Consider the following 19,888-nt stretch of genomic DNA (forward strand, 5'->3'; position numbering starts at 1 on the left):
GCATAAATGGGATGTGTGACACACACACACACACACACACACACACACACACACACCTCAGAGTAGCTCTTGTTGGAGCACCAAGGAATTCCTAATGCACAGTGTCTTAGTTAGGGTTTTATTGCTGTGAAGAGACACCATGACTAAGACAACTCTTATAAAGGAAAACATTTCATTGGGGCTGGCTTACAGTTTCAGAGTTTCAGTCCATGATCATCATGGTGGAAAGCATGGCAGTATGCAGGCAGACATGGTACTGGAGAAGCTGAGAGTTCTGCATCTTTATTGCAGGCAGCCAAAAGAAACTATATGTTACACTCTGTGCTACACTGAGCATAGCTTGAGCACATGTAACCTCAAATCCCACAGTGACACAGTTCTTCCAACAGTCATGCCTACTCCAATAAGGCCACATATCATAATAGTGCTACTCCCTATGGGCCAAGCACTCACACGCAAGTTTAAGGGGACATACCGTACCACCACATGTGGTCTAAAAGTCCCCTCGGCCTGTCATAATTTCAGCTCAGCTCATGGTTTCAGCAGTGTTTGTGAGTAAAGGTGTGGTCCTTGCTGCCCTGTATCACATAAAGTCAGTCCCCTCAAGGCCTCTGCTGCTCAGGTTACAGGCGTAAGGAGCAGCCTAGAAATGAGCAGGTTGGGCAGGAGGCTGCAGTAGGGCTGGTCCATGCCAGACTCCACTACTTATCAAGCAAAAGTAGTCAATTATTTTACTTCCTTTATCCTTGGGGCTTTTTGAAATTTTTTGCAATGTAAGTTGGCCCCAATTCACCTTACAGGATGATGGTGAAGAGTAGAAGGTGCCCCGGAATCTGTGCAGGCAGCTCATGCTGCTGTAGCCAGCTGCTGCATCTCATTTTTCTTGCTTCCCCTTACACAGAGTCTAAGCACTATTATCCTTTTTATTTTTTTTAATTAAGGTACATAAAAACTGGATTTTCTGTGCCAATCTATGCATTAGCATATGGTTAGATTCACATGAGTAGCCCTACTGTCAGGCACAAGGTACTGCCCCACCTCCAAAGGCTAGGCCCCAGCCAGGGCCTCAGGCAGCCACAGCACTGTCTGTACCTCTGCCTTGACTCTACAAAGAGGTGTTGAGATCATGGAATCTTACAGTTTGATCTTTCAGAACTAGCAAGTCACTCAGTTCCTAGTCCAGCTCTGCTCCTTAACTGACCTGACTGGGCTCTGAGGGAGTAAAGAGAAGACAGACAGAAAGCTCTCATGGGCTGGCCTAGGCTTGCTGCTGGAGAAACCATAGCACCATGGAAGCTCAGCATGTTTAGTTTGTGTGATTGAACAGAGGCAAAGTTATTACATACAGATAAAAAAGGAGGCAGAGTTTATTGTATATCAGTGGGTCATGGAGACAGGTTTAGCTAATCTCAGTAGGAGTGTTATTTGTGGGGTAGCAGTGTGCAAGCCATAAACTTTGGGTTAAATAAGATGGAGAAGGCTATAGAGAGCATTTTTTGCACATACTATCCACATGTGGCCCGGAAAGAAAGGCTTTACCCTTTCCTTCTGAGTAACACTCCAGTGAAGAAGGCTTTGCCACTAAAACATGGGTCTGAGGCTATGGGGTCCTTCGTATGTCCAGATCAGGTCAACACATGCTTTCACTCAGGACTTTACTCACTCAGGATTTCCTCAGCGCCCTACAACTCAGCATGATTCCCGAGAGTTCATCTCAGTCATGAGCCAGTAGTTTCTTTTTAATTGCTGAGTAGTAAGGCATGGACCATTTTCATTCGTTGCCAGTTTGGGGCAGTTGCACTGGAGTTTCTGCACGTATTTCACAGCAGACTTTCTGTGAATGCATGTTTAGTTTTACCTGGTTAGGCTGCCTGTGGTGTGTGCTTACCTGTAAAGATGTTGGTGTGCTGTTTTCCACAGTGGTGGGCCAGCACAAATCCCCACCAGCAGCATGTGAGATGCTGTCTGTGCCAAGTCCTTACCAGTACCTGCATTTCTTTGCCTCTGCTAATTTTAATCACTCTGATGTTTCATTTACGTAATGGCTTAGGGCACTGAGATGATTTCGTGCTGGTCTTTTTAATTTTTTTTTTAATCTGGATATTCTATCTTGTGAAACTTCTGTCCATACTTTTTACATATTTGTAACTTAAGTTGTTTTTGTTTTTGTTTTCCTATATGGGAGCATGAAGAGGTCTTTGTATATAATGAATTCAAATCCTCTGTCAGACAAACTGTGCAGACATTTTCTCCAGGCCCCTGCTGGGCTCTGCATTCTCTTCATGGAGCAGTTTCAGCTGGAAGATCTCAGTTTGATACAACTCAACTTGTTGGCTTTGTACTTTGTAGCTCATGCCTGTTCAAGTCTGTTGTGGCTCCAGAGCTCTTCTCATATGTACTCTTTTAAAAGTTTTTCACTTTTGTGTTTTCTATTTAGATCTGTGACCCATTATGAGTTTTATTTTTATGTAATGTATGGGGTTTTGGTTCAGGTTCATTTTGTTGTTGTTGTTTGTTTTCTTTTGTTTTGATTTTTCGAGACACGGTTTCTCTGTGTAGCCCTGGCTGTCTTGAAACTCACTCTGTAAACCAGCCTGGCTTCAAACTCATAGATCCGCCTGCCCCTGCCTCCCAAGAGCTGGGATTAAAGGCATGTTCCACAACTGGCCAGCTTTAGGTCTGTTCTTACATGCATGCCAGTAGTTTTAATACAATTTGTTGAAAATATCACCTGTCCACCATTAAGTAAGAATTATGTTTTTCCAATGTATAAGAGTTAACTGAGCATATCTGTAGGAATCTATTTCTGCTCTTGCCCATGGCATCTGTTTCCTTGCTAACAGTGCACCAGCTTGGCTCCTACACTGTTGCAGGGAGTCTCACAGTCTGATGGCATGCTTCCCCAGAACTCATTCTTTCCTTCCAAAACTATTTCACTACTCTAGTTCCATTGCCTCTCCGTAGAATTTTGGCATCATTCTGCCTCTAACTTAGAAGTGACCAGGGATTTTGATTGGAGTTATGTTATGTATTAAAGGATGGCCTTGCTACATTGACTTTCTTAATTAAATTTTTATTTTTTACATTAATTACATTTTATTCGTTTTGTATCCCAGCTGTAGCCCCCTCCTTCATTCCCTCCCAATCACACCCTCCTTCCTTCATCTCCTCCCGTGCCCCTCTCTAAGTCCGCTGATAGGGGAGGTCCTCCTCCCCTTCCATCTGACCCGAGGAATAGGGATTGTCTCTGACATGAACTCAGTGGCTGGCTCGTTGATCACCCTCCCTGAGAGAGGAGCAGCCTTGCCAGGCTACATTGACTTTTAACTGGTGAGGTACAGCCATGTTTTCTGTTTATATTGGGCTTGAGTTCTTTCATCAAATTGTGTAGCCATTGTCAAACATAACTCATACCTGCTTTGTTACATTTATATGTGAAAGTCTTGTTTCTTGAAATGGTGATTTAATTTTCTCTGCCTTTAATTGCTCATTGCTGCTGTGTTGAAATATAGTTACTTATATGTTTAGGTTTTAGCATGAAATGTCACTAAAGCTAACTCAAATGTTTCTTTTAATTTTTTTCCTTTTATTGAAAAGATTCTTTTCTCATATAATATATACTGATTATCATTTCGCCTTCCTCTATTCCTCCCAATTCCTCCTCACCTCACCTCCCCTCTGGATCCACTTCCCTTTCTATCTGTCATTAGAAAAGAACAGGCCTCTAAGAGATTAACAACTAAACATGACAAAATAAAATATAATAAGAGAAAGCAAAAACCATCACATCAAGGTTTAGACAAAGCAATCAAACAAAAGGAAAAGTGTCCCAATAGCAGGTACAAGAATCAGAGACTAAATCATTCTCACACTCAAGAATTCCATTAAAATGCTAAGCTGAAAGCTATAATATATACGCAAAGGGCCTGGTGTAGACCCTTGTCAGCCTTGTGCTTGCTGCTTCGTCTCTGTTCATAATGGACCTTGCTTATCTGATTCAGAGGGCCGTGTTCTCCTTGCCCTCCATCCCCCCTGGATTTTCTGTCCTTTCCACCTCCTCTTTATCTCGGTTCTCTAAGCTCTGAGAGGGAGACATTTCATGGAGACATCCCATTTAGACTCTCTCTTTGTGTCAGAGAAGCTTCCTCCAGCAGTAGATGGGAACAGATGCAGAGAGCCGCAGCTAGGGGAACCTTCAAGATATCCTAGGGCAGGTGGCTTCTCTGATGATGACTGAATAAGACACTGATTGATGAGTGTAGCAGAATATCTTTTGGAGTTTAGACAGTAGCATTTGGTTTTTACCCTAGATCGCTGAGCTATCTGGTTTCTGGTTCTTGGTCAAACAAGCAGCGTCATGATGGGTTCCGTCTCATGAAATGGGCCTTAAGTCAAATCTGACATTGGTAGACTATCCCCACAAGTTCTGTGCCACCGTCGCCCTAGCATATCTTGCAGGCAAGACAGATTGTGGGTGAAAGGGTTTGTGGCTGGCCTGGTGTTTGTGTTTCTCTTCTGGTAGCCTACAGAGTAGCTTCCTATACTAAAGCTACTATAATGTAAGAGTGAAGGCTCCACACAGGTACCAGCTGGACTTCTCCATGTTCAATGAGTTTGTGTGTGTCCCACCCACCCCAAGCCATTCCTCTACACCTAATCTCTCCGAATCTATGGATTGTAACTTGATTATCATTTACTTGATTATCTTTATCATGAACATATAAGTGAATACATTCCACATTTATGTTCCTGGGTCTGGTTACCTCATTTAGGAATTCCATCTCTTTACCTACAAATTTCTTGTTGTCATTTTTTTAACAGCTGAGTATAATACTCCATCGTGAAAATGTACCACATTTATTATCCATTCTCCTGTTGAGGGACATCTAGGTTGTTTCCAGTTTCTGGCTATTATGAATAAGAATGCTAGGAACCTAGTTGAGTGAGTGTCCTTGTGGTGTGGTGTAGCATTCTTTGGTATATGCCCAGAAGTGGTATGGCTGTATCTTGAGGTAAATCAATTTCCCATCTTTCTGAAGAACCACTGATTTCCATAGTGGTTGTACAAGCTTGCATTCCCACCGACAATAGAGGACTGTTTCCCTTGCTCTACATTCTTATCAGCATGAGCTGTTACCTTTATTACTAAACATAGTCATTCTGACAAATGTAAGATGGAATCTCAAAGTAGTTTTGACCTGTGTTTCCCTGGTGGCTAAGGATAGAACATTTCTTTAAGTATTTCTCAGCCATCTGAGTTCTCTATGTTGAGAATTATCTGTTCAGATAATTTTTTATGGGTTATCTGTTTAGATAACCCATTTTTATTGGGTTATTTAGGTTTTTATATCTATTTTTTGAGTTCTTTATATATTTTGGATATTAGTCCTCTATCAGAAGTGAAGTTGGTAAAAATTGTTTCCAATCTGTAGGATGCTGTTTTGTACTATTGACTGTGCCCTTTGGCTTACAGGAGCTTTTCAGTTTTATTAATTGTTAATTTTAGTGCCTGTACTTTCAGTGTTCTGTTCAGAAAGTCTTCTCCTGTGCTGATGAGTTCAAGGCTATTTCCCCACTTTCTTTTCTACCAGGTTCAGTTTATCTGGCTTTATTTTGAGGTCTTTGATCCTCCTGGACTTGAGTTTTGTACAGATCGATTTGTATTCTTCTACATGCAAGCATCTGGTTTAACTAGTATTGTTTGTTGAAGGTTCTGTCTTTTTTTTCCCCACTGTGTATTTTTGGCATCCTCACAAAAATCAAATATCCATATGTGTGGGTATTTATGTCTGGACCTTCAATTCAGTTCCATTGATAAATGTGGTTTTATGTCAAATCAATGTGGTTTTCATTACTATAGCTCTGGAATATTACTTGGAATTGGGAATGGTAAGACCTCAGCAATTCTTTTATTGTTCGGAGTTGTTTCGGCTCTCCTGGGTCCTTTTGTTTTTCCTTATGAAGTTGAGAGTTGTCCTTTCAAGGTATGTAAAGAATGGTGTTAGAATTTTGATGGGGATTGCATTGAATATGTAGATTGGTTTTGGTCGGATGGCCATTTTTACTATGTTCATCCTAATGATCCATGAACATGAAAGATTTTTCCACTTCTAATATCTTCTTCAATTTTTTCCTCCAAAGACCTGAGGCTTTTAATCATACAAGTCTTTCTCTTGCTTGGTAGAGTTACCCCAAGATATTTTATATTATCTGAGGCTATTGTGTTAGCTGTTGTTTCCCTGATTTCTTTCTCAGTCCATTTGCCATTTATGTATGGGAGAGCCACTGAGTCAGTGAGTTAATTTTGTATCCACCTTCTTTGCTAAAAGTGTTTATCACCTGTGCTCACTTTGACAGCACATATACTAAAATTGGAACCATACTGAGTAGTTTATCATGGCCTCTGCATTCCATATTTTTAAAGAAGCTAAATAACAAGGAGAACCCTAGGGAGGATTCTTAATTCTCATTCAGAAGGGCAAATAGAATAGTCACCAGAAGTAGCTGAAGAAAGACAAAAGAGCAGGAGCTTACTATAGATGTCTTCTGAAAGACTCCACCCAGCCAGGGATTGAAGCAGCTGCTGAGACCCAAAGCCAAACTTTGGGCAGGGCACAGGGAGTCTTATGGAAGAGTGAAGAGACAGAAGGACCTGGAGAGGACAGGAGCACCACAGGAGACCAACAGAGCCAACTAATCTGGACCCAGGGGGACCTGCAGAGGCTGATTCACCAACCAAGGACCATGCAGGGAGATGACCTTGAACCCTTGCTCAGATGTGGCCTATACGCTGCTCAGTATCCCATGTGGGTTCCCTACTAAGAGGAGCAGGAGCCGACTCTGTCATGGACTCTGTTGCCCACCCTTTGATCACTTCCCCCTGGTAGGGTGGCCTTGCCAGGCCACACAGGAAGAGGATGCAGGCAGTCCTGATTAGACTTGATAGGCTGGGGTGAGTTGGTTGGGGAGGAGGGCTCCTCCTTTCTGAGGACTAGGGGAGGGGGTGGGGGGAAGAGGGAGAGAGGGTGGAGCCAGGAGGAGATGAGGGAGGGGGGCTATAATTGGGATGTAAAGTGAATAAATTTAAATTTTTAAAAAAGTATTTATCACCTGTAGGAGTTCCCCAGTGGAATTTTTAAGATCACTTATGTATACTATCATATCATCAGCAAATAGCAATATTTTACTTCTTCTTTTCCAATTAGTATCCTTTTGATTTTCTTCAGTTGTCTTATTGCTCTAGCTAAGACTTCAAGAACCACGTTAAATAGATATAGAGAGCGTGAATAGCCTTGCCTTGTTCCTGATTTTAGTTGAATTGGTTTGAACTTCTCTCCATTTAAGTATAGGCTTGCTGTAAACTGCCTTTATTATGTTTAGGTATGTTCCTTATATCTCTAATTTCTCTAAGTTTTTTATCATAAAAGGCCATAGGGTTTTGTCAGAGGCCTTTTCTGTATCTAATGAGATGATTATGTGTGTGTGGGAGGGGGGTCTTTCAGTTTGTTTATATGGTGGATTACATTTATTTACGTTATATTATATGGTGGATTTTTATATATCGAACCATCCCTGCATCTCTAAGATAAAGCCTACTTGATAATGGTAGATGATCTTTTTGGATGTGTTCTTGGATTTCATTTGCGAGTATTTTATTGTATATTTTTTGCATCTATGGTCATAAGTGAAATTGGTCTGTAATTCTCTCTTTTTTGATGAGTCATTACACATTTTGGGAAGCAGGGTAACTGTGGCCTCACAAAATGAATTAGAAAGAGGTCCTTCTGTTTCCACAAATTACTTTGTGGAATAATTTGAGGAGTAGTTAGTGCAGAATTTAAAATTGTGTGGTTTTCACAGAATTTGGCACAGAGCTTTTTTTGTTTGGAGACTTTTAATGACTATGTCTTTTTCACTAGGGGCTATAGGTCTATTTAAATTGATTATCTGTTTTTGATTTAACATTTGGTAAGTAATATTATTGAGAAAATTATCCATATCTTTTAAATTTCCCAATTTTGTGGCGTACAGCCATTTAAAGTACGGCCTTATAATCCTCTGCATTTCCTTGGTATCTGATGTTATGTCCCCTCTTTCATTTCTGATTTTATTAATTTGGATATTCTCTCTCAGCCTTTTACTTAGTTTGGATAAGGGTTTGTCCATTACTTTTATTTTCTCAAAGAACCAGCTCTTTGTTTCATTGATTCTTTATGTTGTTCTCTTTGTTTCTGTTTGATTGATTTCAGCCCTGCATTTGATTATTGCTTGTCATTTACTCTTCTTGTGTGTGATTACTTCTTTTTCTTTTAGGGTTTTCAGGTGGGCTGTTAAATTGCAAGTGTAAGATTGCTTCATGTAAGATTGTTGCACTTCGTGATATGAAATTTTCTCTTAGCGCCACTTTCATTGTGTCCTATATGTTTGGGTATGCTGTGTATTCATTTTCATTGAATTCTAGAAAGTCTCTAATTTTTTTTTATTTCTGTCTTGACCCGGTACTCATCCAGTAGAGACTTGTTCAATTTCCATGAGTGTGTAAGTCTTCTGTTGTTTCTGTTGTTATTGTTGTTGTTGATATCCATCTTTAATCTATGGTAGTCTGATAGGACACAGGAAGTTACTTCAATTTTCTTGTATCTGTTGATACAAGATTTGTGACCAACTATTTGGTCAATTTTGTGCCGGGGCCAGCCGGGCAGAGTCGAACGGTTCTTGAGTTGGGTGTGAGGATTAAAATTAATAAAATAAACACACAGCACACAGGAAACTTTTTAAAGGTCCAGACTCGACAGCTTTTGCAAAAGGCAAACTGCTGCAGTAAGCAGCAAGTCTCAAGACTCTGCCTCCTCCTCTGCCTCCAGCCTTCTGACCACTTTATTATTTGAGTAGTTCCTTTTTGCCAGTAAAACATCTCAGAACAATAGGTTAATTTGCACAAGGAGCCTGAGGAAGAGGTGTAACCCTCACAAGCTATCCCACCTGTTGTCACAAACAAAAGGAGATGGACTTGCAAGTTCTCCTCTGCCATTACTAAAAGGCCTCCAAAAAGCCATCTCTCCTCTGAGAATTAAATATCAAAGCAGGCGGCTGAGTCACGGCTCCCGACAATTTTGGAGAGAATTCCAGAAGTTTCTGAGAAAGTATATTCTTTTGTGTTTGGGTGAAATATTCTGTAGATACTGATAGGTCCATTTAGTTCATAATTTCTGTTAGCTCCAGTTTAGTTTTTGTCTACATGACCTGTCCATTGGTGAGAGTGGGGTATTGAAGTCTCCCACTATCAATGCGTGGTAGTCAGTATATGATTTAGGCTGTAATAGTGTTTCTTTTACAAACTTGAGTGTCCTTGCATTTGGAACATAGATGTTAAAAACATAAATGTCATCTTAGTGGATTTTTCCTTTAGAGAGTATGGAGTGTCCTTCCTTATGGAGTGTCCTTCCTTATGGAGTGTCCTTCCTTACCTCTTCTGATTTGTTTTGGTTTTAAGTCTGTTTTGTTAGATATTAAAATGGCTATACCCACTCTCTTCTTAGGTCCATTTTCTTGGAATATCTTTTCCAAACCTTTACCCTGAGGTGATATCGATCCTTGATGTTTCGTTGTGTTTCTTAGATGCAGCAGGATGGATCTTGTTTATGTGCCCATTCTGTTAGTCTGTGTCTTTTTATTTGGGCATTGCCATCATTGATATTGAGACATATCAATGTCCAATTATTGTTGATTCCTGTTAACTTATGGATGATGATGGTGGTAGTGTGTATGAGCGTGTGTGTGTGTGTGTGTGTGTGTGTGTGTGTGCGTGTGTGTACATGCACACACTCTACTTCTTTTCGTTTTGCTGGTGTGAGATTATTGCATGTTTTCATGGGTATAGTTAACATCCTTGGTTTGGAATTGTCGTTGCAGCACCTTTTTTAGAGCTGGATTTTTAGATAGGTATTGTTTAAATTTGGCTTTATCATGGAATATCTTATTTTCTCTGTCTTTGGTGACTGAAAGTTTTGCTGGGTATGGTAGTCTGGGCTGGCACCTGTGGTCTATTAGAGTCTGCAATGTATCTATCCAGGCCCTTCTGGATTTTAGAGTCTCCACTAAGAAGTCAGGATTTGCCTTTGTTGAGTGGGTGTTTCTGTTTCCCCTCTGGATTTCAGAAAGTGTGACAGATATCTGTTGCCTGTTTTTCTTGTTTGCTCAGCTGATGTGTTCACAGGGAGTGCCTTGTGCTGTTGGAGACTGGGATACTAGGATAAGTTGGGGGAGGAAAGTTGAAGGAGAAGGTCTTTGTGATACATTGATGATGGAGTCAGAAGGGAAATGGGGACCATTGTAGGTTTTCAGCTACAGAGTTAGGAATTAGACTAGGGAGATTGGATCTCAGGTGCAGTAGAAGAGGTGTGGGTCTGTTTTCAGCCTACCCTACTAGAAGAAGCAGCCCTTGGTTTAGCAGCAGGTGACTGCTGGGGTTGGGGTCTGGGACAAAGCAACAAGTGGCAGAGGAGGTTAGAAGGGGGATTTCTGTAGGATCCACAGGAGATGAGAGCAGGGGGAGGAGGCCATGGATGAGACTGGGAGATTGCATCTAGGGGAACAGAGGGAGAAGAGATCTTCAGGCAAACTATCCGGTTTGCTGGCAGGAGTGGCCTGTAGCTCAGCATCAGGTGCCTGCTGTATCTGAAGGCTAGGATAAAGCAACAAGTTGGAGGAGGTTTAGGAAGGGGTGGGTAGTCTGTGGGATCCATAGGAGATGTGGGCAAGGAAGAAAGAAGGCTGCAGCTGGTGTTCTTTTGTAGTACTAGGGGTGAGACTGGGGGGCTGGATTTGGAGGGGAGAAGGGAGTGATGAAGGTCTTCAGTTGGCTTACCTGTTTTCCTGTCCTGTTCAGCTGGTGTGACCTAGTGAATGCCTGCTGACGTTGAAGGCTGGGATAATGGGGTTCTGTTAACTTCCTTTCTCCATGTGGTTTGTTTTTGTTTGTTTGTTTGTTTTTGTTTTTCTGTACATTGTTTGGACTAATTGTTTCTAATGATGTCTTTGTATATGTAACAGTTCCTTCATCTTTTTGTCAACTTCACACCAGCTGGAGTCGACTGGGAGAAGGGAGCCTCAATTAAGGAAATGTCACCCTCAGATTAGACTGTAAGCAAGGCTTTGGGAAACTTTCTTCTTTATTTTTATTAATTACAGTTTATTCACTTTGTATCTCAGCTGTAGCCCCTCCCCCATCTCCTCCCAATCCCACCTTCCCTCCTTCTTCTTCTCCTATGCCCCTCCCCCTGTCCAATGATAGGGGAGGTCTTCCTCCCCTTCCATCTGATCCTAGCCTATCAGGTCTCATCAGGACTGGCTTCTTTGTCTTCTTCTGTACACTGTGAACTCCACTCAGGTGGAGGTGATCAAAGAGCCAGTTCATGAGTTCATGTCAGAGATGGTCCCTGTTCCTATTATTGGGGAACCCTCATAGACACTGAGCTGCCATGGGCTACTTCTGTGAAGGGGTTCTAAGTTATCTCTATGCATGGTCCTTGTTTGGAGTAACAGTCTCAGAAAAGACCCCTGTGCCCAGATTTTTTGGTTCTGTTGCTCCCCTTGTGGAGCTCCTGTTCCCTCCAGGTCTTTTTATCTCCCCCTTCTTTCATAAGATTCCTTGCACTCTGCCCAAAGTTTGGCTATGCATCTCAGCATATGGTTTGATATCCTGCTGGGTGGAGTCTTTTAGAGGCCCTCTATTATAGGCTCCTGTCCTGAACCCTTTTTCTCCCTCTTCCAATGTCAATCTCGTTTGCCTTTCTGAGTAAAGATTGAGCCTCTTACCCAGGGTCCTCCTTCTTGATTAACTTCCTTAGGTATACAGATTTTAATTTGAGTATTCTATATTATATGTCTAATATCCACTTATAAGTGAGTATATACCATGTGTGTCTTTCTGCTTCTGGGATATCTCACTCAGGATGATCTTTTCTAGACACCACCATTTGCCTGCAAATTTCATGATTTCTTTGTTTTTAATTGCTGAAAAGTATTCCATTGTGTAAATGTACCACAATTTCTGTATCTACTCCTCCACTGATGGACATCTGGGTTGTTTCCAGCTTCTGGATATTACAAATAAAGCTGCTACAAACATGGTTGACCAAATGTCCTTGTGTACTTGAGCATCTTTTGGATATAAGCCTAGGAGTGTCATAGCTGGATCTTGAGGAAGCACTATTCCTAAATGTCTGAGAAAAGGCCAGAATGATTTCCAAAGTGGTTGTACAAGTATACATTCCCACCAGCAATGGAGGAGGGTTCCTCTTTCTCCACATCCTCTCCAGCTGTGTTGTCACTTGGGTTTTTTATCTTAGCCATTCTGATGGGTGTAAGGTGAAATCTCAGGGTTGTTTTGATTTGCATTTCTGTGATGGCTAAGGCTGTTGAGCATTTCTTTAAGTGTTTCTCTGCCAATTCGATGTTCCTCTATTGAGAATTCTCTGTTTAGCTCTGAATCCCATTTTTTAATTGGGTTACTTGATTTGTTGCTGTTTTACTTCTTAAGTTTTTTATATATTCTGGATATTAGCCCTCTGTCAGATATAGGGTTGGTGAAGATCCTTTCCCAGGCTGTAAGCTGTCATTTTGTTCTGGCAACAGTGTCCTTTGCTTTACAGAAGCTTTTCAGTTTCATGAGGTCCTGTTTATTGGTTGTTGCTCTTAGAGCCTGTGCTGTTGGGGTTCTGTTAGGAACTTGTCTCCTGTGCCAATAAGTTCAAGCCTCTTCTGTGGGAAACTTTCATGACTTAATGATTGGTGTGGAAGAGCCCAAGTCATTGTGGGCAGTGCAGTCCCTGGGCAGGTGGTCCTGGTGCACATACAGAAGAAAGCTGAACAAGCCATATGGAGCAAGCCAGTAAGCAAGTATTTTATTTAAAAAGTTTGTGTCAGTATTCATCAAAGATATTGACCTATAATTTTCTTTTTTATTGAGTCTTTTCTGGTTTAGGTATTAGTGTAACAGTGGTATCATAGAAAGAATGTGAGGATGTTCCTTATCTATTTTGCAGAATCACTTGAAGAGTATTTGATGTTAGTTCTTCTTTAAAGGTCTGGCAGAATTCTGCACTGAATCCATCTGGCCTGGGCTTTTTTTAACTGGAGATTCTTAATTGCTACTTCTATTTCACTGAGTGTTCTGATCTACTTAAAGTATTTACTTCATCTTGAATTAACTTTGATAGGTTGTATATGTCTAGAAATTCATCCATTTCTTTTACATTTTACAGTTTGCTGATATATGAATTTTTAAAACATGTCCTTATGATTCTGAGTTTCCTCAGTGCCTGGTGTAATATCTCCATTTTCATCTCTAATTTTATTTTTTTTTTTGGTTCATTTGGCTAAAGATTTGTAAATCTTGCCAATCATTTAAAGATACTAACAATTTGTTTCATTGTTATTGTTGGGTTTTTATATTTTTCTTCATTTCTATTTTATTCATTTCAACCCTTATTTTGATTATCTCTCCCCACATAATTTTTTTTCATTCAAAATTCAAATTTTATTTAATTATTTAAAATATAATACAAGTAACAAAAAGAAAAAAGAAAAATGTAACAATGATAGCTTTAATCAATTACAAGTTACATTGATCAGTTATGAATAATATAGGTATTCTGTCATAATCTCAAATGTGACTTTGAAGTCAAAATTTCTTTAAGTCTTCATTTTATGTTATTATATCTGGAAGATTTAACTCATATGCTTTATGGAGGAACAGCTAATGGACACTGTAATAAGTAAATCTCACTATATTTCATCCAATTAAAGGTATAAGCTGCCATGTATGTTACTGTTTCCCAATTGTTTGGACAAACTTGTAAAGAACAATAGTATATTAAATTAGAAATAACTAAAATGGCATTAATCTATATGACAAACAATGCATTAGGTTTTAATACTTAATTCTCAAATAGTTACATACTGTGATAACTGATCTTGGCTGTCAGCTTGGCTGGATCCGGAATAAACAGACAGGGGAATTACTGGGCACACCTGTGAGGGATGTTCTTGGTGGAGTTACTTACAATGTGAGTAGTAGCTTTTAGCTGCAGCACAGCTGAACAGAGATGGAGAGCTGAAAGACTGCTTTGGCTTCTCTCTGGCAAGCTCATTTACCTGTGGTGCTATGACCGTTCATGGAAGGCAGAACCCAGCCACTTTAGAACTCCAGTGTGGATGGCAGAGCAATGGTTCTCCAAGAATCCCCCAGTCCTTAAGGACTACATTGGAGCAGACAAGACATTCAGTCCAGTAGACTGAACAGTAACCAGGCTCTCAGAACCTCTAGTATGAGATAACCATTATAGGCTATTATAAAATGCAGCCACTTTTGATGACCTCCCCTATCAGTGGACTTGGGGAGTGGCATGCATGCAGAAAGGGGAGGGAGGGGCTTATGGGGGGATACAAAATTAATAAAGTGTAATTAATAAAGAATTAAAAAATTAAAATAAAAAATATTTATTATAATAGCTTTACACTATAATGCTATTTTATAATTTTTTAACTGTTGGTTGTTCTTGCTTTTCTGGGGCCTTTGGGTGGCATCACTAACTTTGGACCTCTCAAGTCAAAATACTTCCCTCCTATGACTACATTCACTGTGCCCCATAGATTTTTGGTTTGTTATATTTTCATTTTTATTCAGTAATAGGAATTTTTTAATTTCCTTCTGAAAATTTTCCTTTACCAGAATTTTGTTTAGTAGTTTGCTTTTTAGCTTACATGAATTTGCACATTTTTTCCTTTCTTTTGTTATCTCTATCTTTTATCTATCTGAGATAGAATGCAGGGTGTAATTTTGATCTCTCTATATTTGTATGGACTTGTCTTGTATTCTAATACAATGTCTATTTTGGAGAAAGTTTCACAGGCTGCTGAAAAACATTTTGTATTTGTTAGTGTTTCCATGGAATATTCTCTAGATACATTAGGTCCATATGATTTGTGGTGTCATTTAACCACAGAGTTTCACTATTTAGGTTTTCTTTGTCCCAGAAGACCTAACAATTGGTGATAATTGGGTATTGAAATAACACACTATCACTGTAATTGGGGTTTATATATGGTCATTAAGTCTAATAGTGTTTCTCTTATGAAATTAGGTGCTCTTGGGTTTGGTGTGTATATGTTTAGGTGTTGTATAAAATTCAGGTATTAATGTTTACTATTACTTGTATATCATTCTAATACATTATTCTTGAATGTCTCTTTTAATGAGGACATAATGCCCCTCTTTACCTCTTTCAATTAGTTTTTGCTCGAAGTTCATTTTTGTTGGCTATTAGAATAATCTCACCTGCTTGTTTCCTTTTTCTATTTGCTTGGAATATCCTGATCTATCCTTTTACCCTAAGGTGGTCATGAGGTGTTTGTTGGAGGCAGCAAAAAGATGGATCCTGTTTTCTAATGCAGTCTAATAGTCTGTGACTCTTTACTGGGAGTTGAGATTATTACTATTAAGAATCATTGTTCAACAATGTGTATTAATTCCTGTCATTTCGCCAGTTTTGTGGAGTTCTATTAGACCTCTCTTGATTCAGTGTTTTGGAATTGATTTGTTCCTTGTCCCTTTCTGTGTATGTATATAATTAACAATCTTTTCAGACCTAAGTCTTCCTTCTAATATCATCCCTAAACACAGCTTAATAGTCACAAATTCCTTAAATCTGTTTTGTCATGGAAAATTTTTCCTTTCTTCTTCAGTTATGACTGACAATTTTGCTGGGCTGGCATCTGTGGTGTTTTGTTTTGTTTTGTAACATATTGAACATTGGTCCAGTCCTTCCTGGATTTTATGGACTCTGTTGAAAAGTCTGCTGTTGCCATTGTATATGAGTTGCTCTTTCTTTCCTGTTACATTTAATATTCTTTGTTCTGTATATATAGTGTTTTGATTATTATACCATGTGTACTTTCTTTTCTGGCCTGGTCTATTTGGCGTTTTGTATGTTTCTTGGCTCTTAATAACCATCTCTTTTCTTAGATTACGGGAAGTTTTGTTTTTGTTCTTTAACTTTCTATTGAGTCTTTGTGGGTTTCATATAATGCACCCTAACCCCACTTATCTCATCATCCCTTTATATCTGCCCTTTGCCCTTGCAACCTTCCCCACAAAAGAAAATAAAAAAAAACAAAAATTTAAAAACAAAACAAAACATTAAAAAAAAATCATCGTGGAAGCTGTAATTTGTCACAGTGTGGCCCACAGTATAACCTTGTGTCCACACATCTTTACTCACAAATGTTCATTGCAATGAGTCATTGGTCTGGTTCAAGGCCTCTGGTTTATGCTACATTATCAATACTGGATCCTCACCAAGACTCCTCTCAGATATCCTGCTGTTTGCCCTGCGTCTTGAAGATCCTGAAACTTTGGATCTGCACGACCAGCTCTTTCACAAGTTCCAGCAGTTTACAGGTGAGGTAGATATTGGTGTGGGCCAATTCAAAGCCCTGGATATGGGCCTGAGTGATAGCTGAGTTGGCCAGCCTACCAGCTCTCCTGTACCCACACCATCAGAGCCAGCTCTACTGTGCTGCCCAGTCGAGGCGTGGGGTCCCCTCTTCAGAGTGCTACAGCTGGTGAGGGGCAGGGCCAGCTTTGCTGCACTGCCCAGGCAATGTGCAGGGCCCTCTCTCCTGAGAACTGCAGCTGGCAAGAGGTAGAGCTATCTCTCCAGATTGCCTTAGCCAGTGAGGGGCAGGGCCAGCTCTACACAGCCCTCATATATCAGCATGATCCCACCCACCAGCCAGGGATGTCCAAATGGTCTTTAGTGGTAATATAAGCCATGGATATTGGATATGGATATGCTGTTGCATGGCCAGGGGAACAGACTTGGCCTTCAGGGGCAGCACAGGACTTCACCATGGCCTCAGGTGGCTAGGTATGTTATAATAGGCTATTCCTCTCCATCCTGAGTCTCCCATTTTACTTCAAACTGTCTTACTTCTCTTCTTCTCCCTTCTGTCCACCATATACTTATACACTGTAGTGGCTCCTGCTGCAGATGGGCCATGTAGCTGGCAGGCCTCTGGGTGTCTTTCCCTATCCATACCACAAGGAATGGGAGCAAGGCCTCTGGGGAAGTTTTCTTCTACATTTTTTAATTTATTATTTTAGTGAAAAAAAACTGTATGCAACATATTATGAGCATTTTTCTTTCCCCTCCCCCAATCCCTCCCAGAGCCTCCCTTCACCTCCCACCCACCAACTTCTTCATATCTCCTTCCATCACACTCTAGAAAAAAAAATTAATGAAAAAGAAAAGGAATACCAACCCCACACACACAAATAATGTAAATTTTAAAATGGTGTCCAATATGTGTTAGCCAACTGCTCCTGAACAAGAGGCCTATCCTGTGGTGTGGTTCATATATCCAATGGCGCTCTATTAGAAAAATCTTATTTTTCCCTTTCCGGGAAGGTATCAATTGCAACTAAATAACTTCTTGGTTAGGGGTGGGACTTTGTAATCCCATTCTTAGTTCTGAGAGTTTTGCTAGTTTAGACCTATACAGGTCTTGTGTGCTGTCATAGTCTCTATATGTGTCATTCCTGTTGTATTGGGAAGAGGCTGTTTCCCTGGAGTTATCCACCACCTCTGGCTCTTATAGTCTTTCTGTCTCCTCGTCCCCAAAGACCCCTAAGCCTTGAGAAGAAGAGTTTTATGGAGGCATGTGATTGAGGACTGAGTGTTCCAGACTCTCTCACTTGTGCACATTGTCTAGTTGTGGATCTCTATGTTAATTCCTTTCTAGTGTGAGAAGAATCTTCTCTGACGAAGGCTGAGTGATTCGCTGATCTATCGGTATAGCCGTATGTCATAAGGGACCATTTTATTGCTATGATCCTTTAGCAGAATAATAGTTCTATGTTTTCCTTTATGGTCCTTAATCTATGTGTTCTCAGGTTTTTGACCATTTTAGCAGTGTCAAGCATGGGTTCCACTTCATGGGATGGGCCCTAAATCCATTTTTTTAAAAAGTGGTTGGTTACTCCCATAACATCTGTGCCACTGTTATACAGTCTATATTGACAGGAGGTCACCGCTTTAGGTTTCAGAGTTTGTAACTGAGTGATATTGCTAATTACCTTTCTCTTCCAATATTATGCAAATAAAGTCATTATATAATGGGGACACAATGCCCCAAATTGATATCTGGTGCCACCAAGTAAAACCTCCAGTTCCAGGAATGGGTTACAGCTTGTTGAACCATTGATGAAAGGGCTTCCATAGACAACTCTTCAAACATTACAAGCTATTCTCAATGCAGTATGATTATGGTTACTCTCTAAAACCTGAGGGTAAGAACCCATTTCAGCTTACTTATGTTTAGTTGATCAAGGAGAAGCAAAGCTGTTGATCCCTACTAAATAGCATTCATGGTGCTATAAGGCACTTAAATTCATTGATCTTGTTGAAAATATTTTCTGTGCCTTTGGCTTGGGTTTTTTTTTCCTACTATACTTACTATTAGAAGGGGATTTTTTTTTCTTTCTGTAGTGTCCCAAAGTTCCTTTCAGGTCATGTTCTTAGAGCTTGTAGGATTTGATGTTTTCTTTGACAGAATGATCTTGCCCTGAGGTTACCATTCCCTTTTTTCCATTTAATATCTTTAATCTATTTATCTCCTCGGACACTAGATTTAGCTCCATTCCACTTCCTGGTACTCCTTTTCTTCTTGAACCAAGTTCAGTTTGCTCCTCTTCATTATAGATTTTAATAAGCATGACCACTAATAACCATGGGACATAGTTCATACTAGGCTATTTTAATATTTCCTCTGCCAGATGAATTTCTCCAAAACTCTTTACTTTAGACTCAGGCAGACAAGGGCAAAAGACAGCCATATTCTTCACCAAAATGTACGAGTGCAGTCTCTAGACCACATTCTAACATTCTTCTCTGAAACCGCACCATAGAACTCACCCTCAGCACCACTGTCTTCCATGTTTCTACTAGTATAGCCCATTAAGCAGCACTTAAAGCATTCTTCCGAAGTTTGGCACATGGATGCAGGCAGAGTTGCCTATATGAATGTGGGACTTTTTTCCCCTGAAAGGCCAGTGTGGTCCTCAGGTGAGTCACAGAGATGGGTGGAGTTGCTGGGGTATGTCCTGGGCTACAGATAAAGGCAAGGGCACTCCCCAGGTGGATGTGGCTAATGGCACATGTTAGGCTTCCCTACCAGAGGGATGTATGTAGAGAGGGGTGCAGAAAGGCAATACATGGTCATTAGGCAGTTTACAGAGGTGGGTAGAGCTGTTGGTTTGGGTCCAGTGCTCCTCCTTGGAGAGGAGTGGTTCTCAGATTGAAGAGACAGGTATAGTTAACATTGGGAATCTCGTGTCTACCTAAAGAAAGGGTGTGTGCAGTGGGGATTTGTGGGTTTGGTGGGATAGTTGGAGTGGGGATATGTGATAAGGGAAGTCTAACTCCCCAGCTAGGATTATGGGTTAGGAAGATCTGCCAGGTGTGGATGGGTTAGGGGCATAAACTGAGCCTCCCTAACTGAGGAATGTCTGCAAAGAAGGGCACAGAAAGGCAAGTAGAACATGTGGTCCTTGAGCAGGTTGTAGGCGTAGCCAGTTCAGCTTTTTAAAGAACAACCTCTGAGTAAGCTAATGAAGGATTTGTCTTTCTGTTCCTGGCTCTTACCCCTTACCATAATGTCCTCCACATTCACCCATGCTGTCACAAAATACAGGATTTCGTGTTTTATGCCAAATAGTATTCCATGGTATCCATATACCACATTTTCTGCTCTTCAATTGGTGGTGGGTAATTAATTATATTGTTTTTAATTCTTACCCATTGTGAATAACGCTACAATAAATATG

The 19,888-nt window shown here is 40.4% G+C and overlaps 1 protein-coding gene across 9 annotated transcripts in view; it reads left to right on the plus strand.

Annotated features, from left to right (window-relative positions):
* Positions 1-19,888, plus strand: part of Otud7a (OTU deubiquitinase 7A) — a 313,145-nt gene that overhangs the window by 197,227 nt on the left and 96,030 nt on the right. The gene's annotated exons all lie outside the window — the stretch shown is intronic.

This window comes from Meriones unguiculatus, chromosome 14 (genome assembly GCF_030254825.1).
Source record: "Meriones unguiculatus strain TT.TT164.6M chromosome 14, Bangor_MerUng_6.1, whole genome shotgun sequence".
Taxonomy (NCBI): Eukaryota; Metazoa; Chordata; class Mammalia; order Rodentia; family Muridae; genus Meriones; species Meriones unguiculatus.